This window comes from Triticum urartu, chromosome 7A (assembly GCF_056163025.1).
Source record: "Triticum urartu cultivar PI428250 chromosome 7A, HENAU_Tu73, whole genome shotgun sequence".
In the NCBI taxonomy this organism is placed as follows: Eukaryota; Viridiplantae; Streptophyta; class Magnoliopsida; order Poales; family Poaceae; genus Triticum; species Triticum urartu.
The window spans coordinates 678,969,544-678,977,897 of NC_141879.1; positions in this window are offsets into that span (position 1 = coordinate 678,969,544).

Below are 8,354 nucleotides of genomic sequence, written 5' to 3' on the forward strand. Positions count from 1 at the left end.
AAAGGTCATGTTGCAGAAAACTTTTGCTACATAGGTCAGGTTGCGGAATTTTTTCTTCGTCTTTCTGCAACATAGGTATTGTTGCGGAAGAAACTTTTGCAACAAAGGTCATGTTGCAGAAAACTTTTACAACATAGGTTAGATTGCAGATTTTTTTTTCTTCTTCGTCTTCTTGCAACATAGGGACTGTAGCGGAAGAAACTTTTGCAACAGAGGTCATGTTGCAGAAAACTTTTACAACATTTTTTTTCTTTTGTGCATCGTTTTTGCAACATAGTTGATGTTGTTGAATTTTTTGCAACGAAGATGATGCTGCATAAACGCCGCCCACCCTTGCCGACGCATGTCGCAGCATCGTCGCCGTCGCATTGGCCAGTGATGGTTGGAAACTGCATGGAGGAGGTCGGTCGGACTGTGACAAGCTCGGGCGCTCCACTGCAGCCCTGTCGCTGCCGGTGGTCGTAGTGGACGCGTCCGACAGCCAGGGAGGTGTCCACGCATGACCACGCACAAAGAGATAACGGAGGGAGATAAAAGGGGATCTGGATGGGATAAGGAAGAATCAACTCAACTGAGCGATGCAAGAAAGAGTAGAGCGGTGCAGCGGCCCATAGAGGACACGCGTCACATGCTAGTGGTGGCGGACGCCCCTGGGCTGAATCGGCCGGCTGATCATAATCATTTCCCATTAGAAAACTGCCAACACTAGCTTTTACCAAAATTTTAGTAACGTGTTTGGATTACTCCAAGACCCACCCTCTAATCCAAACACTTGACTCTTTACTCGACGAGACACATCTGTTTATCTTGTCATGCTGGTTGCCTCTAGTGACGCGACTTACCGGACCGCATCTCTCTTCTTACAATGATGGCCACCACTTCATCATCATCTTTTCTTTTTAATGCCGACTTGTAGACTGAAACCAATGACTGCTCGGATTATTAGCCACACGGTCACATCTTAGTGTGTTACATACAGATTAAATACATAGCCTCATGCAGAAACTCAACTTTAACTGGTGCGTGTCCATCTTCAAGTTGGCTTTCGTCTTCCCATCGGTTACATGCATACGGGCAGTGACGAATCTAGGAGAAAAATGGAGGGTAGGCTCAAACTAAGCCCTCTTCTTCCTTTTCACTTTTCCCCTAACGACCCGTGGCCGAGCCAAGAATTGAGCTAAGGTCTAAATTTTGTAAGGCACAATGCAGGTCTACTCAACAAAACAAACGGTACACAAGTGCGAGAAAGTATTAACATTGGCTCATGTCTTCCGCACAACCGCGCTTGCATCTATCATTGTCATCCCAAAATTCCAAGCGGGGCCTAGACTATGTGAATGGATAAATCAAAATCTTTAACACAAAATGTGATAATGGTTGTAGCTTTCGATAAGATTGTAGTATACCACTAAATTGTCGTTAATCTAATAACACGAGGTTGTCGAGGTAGATGGCATCCGTGATTTTTTTCTAAAGCATGAAACCGTAGCATAAGCAACTTGTATCCATTTTTTGCAAATAGCTCACGATCACATAGTAGACCATCATATCATTGAGCCAATCAACACAACGCAAATTCTAAAAAGAAAAGGCCAAAAGGGGGGTTTCTAGTTCTTGCCGCTTGTGCTATGAGCCTATGATCTAGTCGACTTTCTCTTCAGCATACATCGGCAACCGGCGTCGGCTGGCTCAACACGTACGTGCGCGGACACGGACATGCGGCGGCACGGACATAGACGTGAGAAGACGAGATTGCTGCTGCAACTGCTGAAGCGAGAGAAAGCGTACAGAGGGATTTTTTTCGTTCAGTCACTAGTGCTGGGGTAATGCAGCAGTCTATCTGGGCATTACAATAGGCCCACTAAGCCACTAAGGCCCAAGGGCCAAGGCCCCATACCGGTTCATCCCTGCCCTGTGTTTCCTGTGCTAGGGCAGCTACGGCAGACAACGAACAGACCTTCTCCAGTTCTCCATCCAAATCCATGGCGATGCATACATGTATAGAGAAAAATTGCAACTTTGGAAGGCACGCTCAAGCCTGTTAAAGCCTGCCCCTTAGATTCGCCACTGCATACGGGGAGACACTTCTCTTTACCCGCCACATATTGACTCTCTTGTTGTCGTTGGTGACAGAACTTACCAAATGACTTCCCCGTCCGACCGCATCACAAGTCGCCAAATACGTGCAACTCAACTTCACTGTATATGAACTATGAACTCGCCGAAACTTCTTGATTACGAACAGAAACGCAAAGCACAATTTCCTCTTTCCATCAGCACTCGTTCTCAATTCTCCTTTGCTAGTGACGCATCTCAACTGCAGCACACGACTCACACACCCGAGGTCTTGGACGCACATTACAATAACTCATGTGCACACCTTGATGATGGCTCGCAACTTCGTCATCTCCACCTTGCACCCTTCAATGATGATCTTTATGATTTTCTCGGTGTCGCAACTTCGGCACCTCCATAACCATCAACGATAACCAATGCCTTGTCGATGACAGCCTTGTTGCCCTCCTCAAGGTCGTTCTGCCAAATGACAATCACCCGCCACCTTGCTTGCGATGGCACCCTCACCGCCTTCTTATCGCCGCTCGGATGACTATTGCCTGCTCCTCCTCATCGCTACACCAGTGACTATATCGTCCACTCCTTGTCGCTACACCAGCGACTGTATTGCACGCCCCGAGGCGCAAGTCGGATCGCCACCCCGGGGCAATCGCAGCTTCAAATCTTCGAACCTTGCTCTAGATATCAATTGTTGAAAATTTGTCTATGGGATCGATTACATTCAAAACACACGATAAATATGCGCATGAAAAACTAATAGCCAAGGGCAAGTGCCGCGCCCATCTTCTCTCTTTTTTTCTTCCACATTACAATGTTTCTCAGGGCTGTGCATATTATCTATAATAAGCATCAACCGACCCTTACTAACTAACCTAGCCGGACACCTAAACAGACTAGGACTATTACTAGTACGTGTACTATGACACGGCTACTAGCCGGACTCGTTACACGTAGGGCTCCCGGACTTCTTGGACACGTACAAGAACATCAACCATACTAGATTAGAACACTGCCAACACTAGCTTTTACCAAACTTTTAGTAACGTGTTTTGATTACTCCAGCAGTCCATGTGCTGATGGTTGTCGAAACAATCGCGAGTAAGAGCAACAGGCGCTCGAGGACGAGATCGACGGTCGAGCGCTTGAGGACGACCAAGTGCTAACGGTGGAGGGCTCCGACCGTGCCTTCGAGTACGACGGTGATGGCCGAGGACAATCGGTCACATGCCACCACATCAATGGACCGGTATTTCGCTAGTAACATGTAAGTGAGGTGTCCAGTGATGGTATGCCAACACGCGTATTGTGGTACCATGACTATATTTTTTTTGTTGAGGGGGAGGAGAGATAATCTTGCATTCGATTCCATTTTTCTCTATATAGAATAGCCTTTCGTTCACATCTATAGATAAAGCCACATGGCCAAACAATAGAAGGCATTGAGGCCAAGCATCATCCAGTGTGCACCAGGAGCACATAGCTGGACGCTGACAACTTGTTGTCAAGTAGAAGTACAGGAGGTGCAGAACCACAACTATAAGCGACCTCAGTTGTCGAGGAGAAATGATCTAGCGCTTCCTAGATGAAACCAATAGACTGTGCCGCCGGAGCTTTACTACACTTACGGACCGCTTTTACGGATTGCAATCTACAGGGTTACATGCAGGAAGCTAATTGGGAACCAGTCAGGCCCCACCACTAAAATCAAGGGGGGAGAGGAGAGGTTACAGGTGGGGTCACCTCGTCCATAGAGGGTAGCCCGTATCAATTTGTCCGTAAGTTTAGAATTTTCGGTGCCGCCGAGCCCCACCAAATTGCCATCGGAGAGGGCCTTCTGCCTATCGCTCTGGGCCGTGGAGCAGTACCGAGCTACCCTATGAGCAATCACTTGTAAATTTGAATAATCAAACAATCCTACATGCACTGGAGCCAATAATGCTTCGAGCAACGATCCAAACCAAACCAAGAATCGCCGCCGCAATCGGAGGAGATATTCACCAACGATTCAGCTAATAGGATTACGGCAAAAATATGTCGTCGTTACCGGGTCCGCCACAATGGACAAGGGTTTCCACCCGGAGCAGAGACAAGAGAAGGGAAGAGTACCGTGATGCACCCTATGAGGTATTCGACACCGATAGGTGTCATCATCATCGGCACCAAAGCACATAGCTTTGGCCTGGTACTTCCCTCATTCCTCGATGATAGTCCCTGGACGATGACCCAACCATAGGGTGGGCCCACTATGATAAGATCTAGGACTCCAGATTCGGATCTGAGCCTAGTCACCAACGAGGACAACGACCGTGCCACGACCACCCATCGCCGTTCTGATTGCCATCAACCAAACAAAGGGGAGAAACAAACACTGCCAAAATGTCTTACGATCTTAAACCAATCATTGGTCAATTCTTATGATCTTCGCGGTTCCATTTTGTAGGTGGCAAATACCCGTTTTTTGCAAATAAAATCTAGAAATCTAGGATCCTTCTTTTTTCCTTGTCGGCGTATCCTTCCTCACTCAGTCATCATCCCTTGTTACATGTTTGCAACCTTCTCTAGTAGATTTTTTTTACATAAAAACTGCATAAACTCTGGTAATCAATCTTTTGGCTCAACTTGCCATGGGTTGGCCCGCTTAGAACTGAACCAAGCCATCACTCTAGTGACTGAAATGTGGGTTTCTCAAAAAAAATAGTGAATGAAATATGGCACATGCATATGTCATATTTCATATTAAGTAAGTGGTCGGAAAGATTATGTATTTTATTACAAGTTACTGATAGAGTTGCAAGTGTTAGTTAAAAATCCTGGACTTGTAGTTTTGTGTTACGTGCCCCATAGAGGATATGTATCCGTGCAATTTCCAACTACGTACTTAAGAACCAATCACTAAGTATCAATGACCACGGGATGGGCTCGTTTTTAGTTTTAGCAGAGGAGGTCCTTCCTATTTGGACAAGCAAAAGTTCAACCACGAAGCTATGTTTCATAGAAGAAAATACATGTATATTTTGTGTTTAAAGTGGATGAAACTATGCATGAAATTAATTCGAAAAAACTCAATGAAATTATCTTTAAAGTGGATTTTGAGAAGATGTATGATAAAGTCAAGTGACATTTTCTTGCAATAGGCATTGCACATGAAAGGTTTTAATTCTGTGTCCCATGTCACCTACAGAGGAGCAAGCTTCTTTTGTAAAAAGGTGTGGTCCTCCCACACACACACACAGAGAGAGAGAGAGAGAGTATGTTGTGACTAAAACCGAGCAACATGGACGTAAACTTGACGAAGATGAAGCCACGGTAGGGCCCAACAAAATATTGGAAACCATCCCATACGTGGGGTGGTTTCTGCAATGCATGTAGCTCCAGATTTATCTAGTTAAATTGATGGGGCAGTAGCATGGTCCTGCATCCGTAGTTCATGTCTTTATCAACACAGATGCCGCAACCAAAAAAATCAATAGACATGTCATCTCCCACTAGAGGGGTCATACATGATGTCAAATCGGAGGTTTGATCTCCACTGCGCTAGCGACTTTGTGGGTGCAATTGTAAATCTTGGAAAGAACATAAATCGTGTCGAATGTATTTGAATAATGTCAAATCTTGTGGGCACAATAGCATATCTTGAAAACATACTCTGCCAGTCACTAGAATTGGCACTAATAATTCAGCCTGGGTGACCCAAGCGATGATGGTGACTTAACTTCATCAAGACAACAAGGGTGCTTACTCCTGATGACTGGCATTTGACACCACACAATGCACCCAGAGGGAGAAGAGTGATATCGTGAAGGGTCCGTGTGTATGGCCACACCTTGTGCGTGTGCTCTTGTGCATGCATTTTTAGTTTTAATTCCCTATTGGTGGTCTTTGCTTTTTTTAATGGATAGCTTTGGTTATCTACTTTTTGCAAGAATATGTCCTTGATCTTCATCTAGGTCCCCTCTTCGTCTTCCTCCACTCTGTCGCTCGGGATAGTTCTAAGTCACCTCCTCTACTATCTCCGCCGCCAGGGGCAGCCGATCCACGGAACACTACCACATGGAGCTTGGTTAAAAAAAGTTCGCAAACAAAACTATAGAAAGATTAAATAAATAAATCATAAAACAACAAGAAGCAACCCTGATCTTCTGCACAGATCTTCACAATTATTAAGCTCTCTAGGAATGGGGCCTACGAGAGCTTTAGTGTCTTTTAAAGTGGTTCCCACATCTGGCCGGGTTGTGGATCCTGCATGGCATTATGGGAACGGGAACAACATTCTCATGTTGGCCAAATTTTAGTTTGATGCATGTTTTCTCGCCACTATTTGGTTGTATAGGCAAGAAGCCTACAACGGCCATTGTATTCAAGGTGCCACTTTATTTGGTCAAAATAGCTATGTTATTGCACCCTGCGACATACATGGGTCGTGCATTCGTGAAATCTAATGGTGGAGTCAAATGATGTTTGTGGATCTAAAGATTATTCTAAAATTCTAAGATTACTAGGAATGTTGGTTCTTGGTGCATTGGGCATTTGTGGTCGTTAGTGGGCCCACCTATAAGCGGATATTTTTCATGTTTAGGTTGTTTGGGCCCCTTTTCATGTTGTTGCAACGACCATATATGGTGTTCATATTGTCTTAAGTCTCGGCATGTGTTTTTTGAATGTGATCGATTGGTTTTGTGGGATACAAAGAAGCTTACGTAACCACCACTGACCGTCACCAAGACAAAAATGTGTAACGATACTACAGCCACAGACCAAACAATTCCATCTCCCTCTCAAAACAAAAACCGTCTCGAACAGCAAGCCAATTCGATACCAATATAAGAAAACACCACCACACCCAGCATAATTAAAGTCCAACCCACCATAGACAAGATTAAATTGAAAAAAATCAACCGTAATAACCGAGAGTCTAAAAGCTCCTGTTCCACGTGTAAAGTAATCACACACGACATCGTGGCCCTTGTACCGCTTTGTCTGTATTGCACTATCATTTTTTTTTCTTGGTGGACTTTTCAGTTGACTTTTTTATTTTGGTTGGGTTTTCTATTAAAATCCTTTTTAGAAAGTATTAAATAATTTATTTACTTTGTGAATTTCTAAAAATGTTCACAAATTTTAATAGCATTCATGAATTTAGATAATAATCACGAATTTAAAAAATGTTCATGAATATATAAAACTTATTCGTGAATTAAAAAATCTCCTCAAGTTCTAAAACTATTCGATGAATTAAAAATGTTCACAATTCTTAATAAATGGTCATGATTTAAAAAAAGTGTTCATGGATTTAACAAATGGTCACGATATACATGATTTTATGAAATTGTTCATAAATTTGAAAAAAAAATATGAGCTTAAAAGAGAGAAGAAGAATTTAAAGTATGCGCCTGAATTACAAAAATCATCATAACTTTTAAAATTATTCACGAACTAAAAACTGGAAAAGAAAAAAATGGAAAATATAAAAGGAAACATGAAAAGGAAATAAAAATAAAATAATAAAAGAGACAGAAAACCAGTAGAGAAAGAGCGAAACCTTCCCAAAAACGGAAGTATGGTCCTACATGGCAGACCTATAGTGCCCGCGGGGTACTGTGTTTGCTCGACCACCTCCACACTATGCGTGGAATATGAATTGCCATAATAACCCTTGACAGAAAAATATTATTAATTCTACATAAGAACGATGGGGCAAAGTGCGTGTTGCGCTCAAGTAGTCCATTATACCTTGATCTGCCACTAACACTTGAGTATCTCAAACCGATCCCATAAAAGGTACTAGAGGAGGATAAATTCACTTTTCCTCCTCTAACCGTCACCTAACCGATCCCACAAAAGCTTTAGAGAGAGGGGTAATTTTTACTCCAGCTACCTCTCGATCCCTAAATATACTAAATAGCAGGCCAACTAGTGTAAAACAATTGTTTCGGAGACGTCCACACACCTCCCAGTCCGTCCGTGTTGCCGCAACCGTACCCCGGATTGCCGCCGCTGCACCGCATTGTGGTCCGCCACTCGCCGGTAGCCCTCGAGCAGCTGGCTGGAACGGCATCGCGTGCCCCGGGCGTCTGCAGCGAGGGGTTGTGTAAGCCTTGCACGTCCTGCGCGGGGGGGGGGGGGGGGGGGGGGCAGGGGTGCCACATTGTGTGCATGGGACACGTACAAGAGTGGATGAGGCGCCAGTGTGTCCAACTTCGGTTACGAAGCTCTGACTATGGCAGGCATGTACGAATTTGAGCGGGCCGGCACACGAATGACGAGAAATGGAGCCGGAT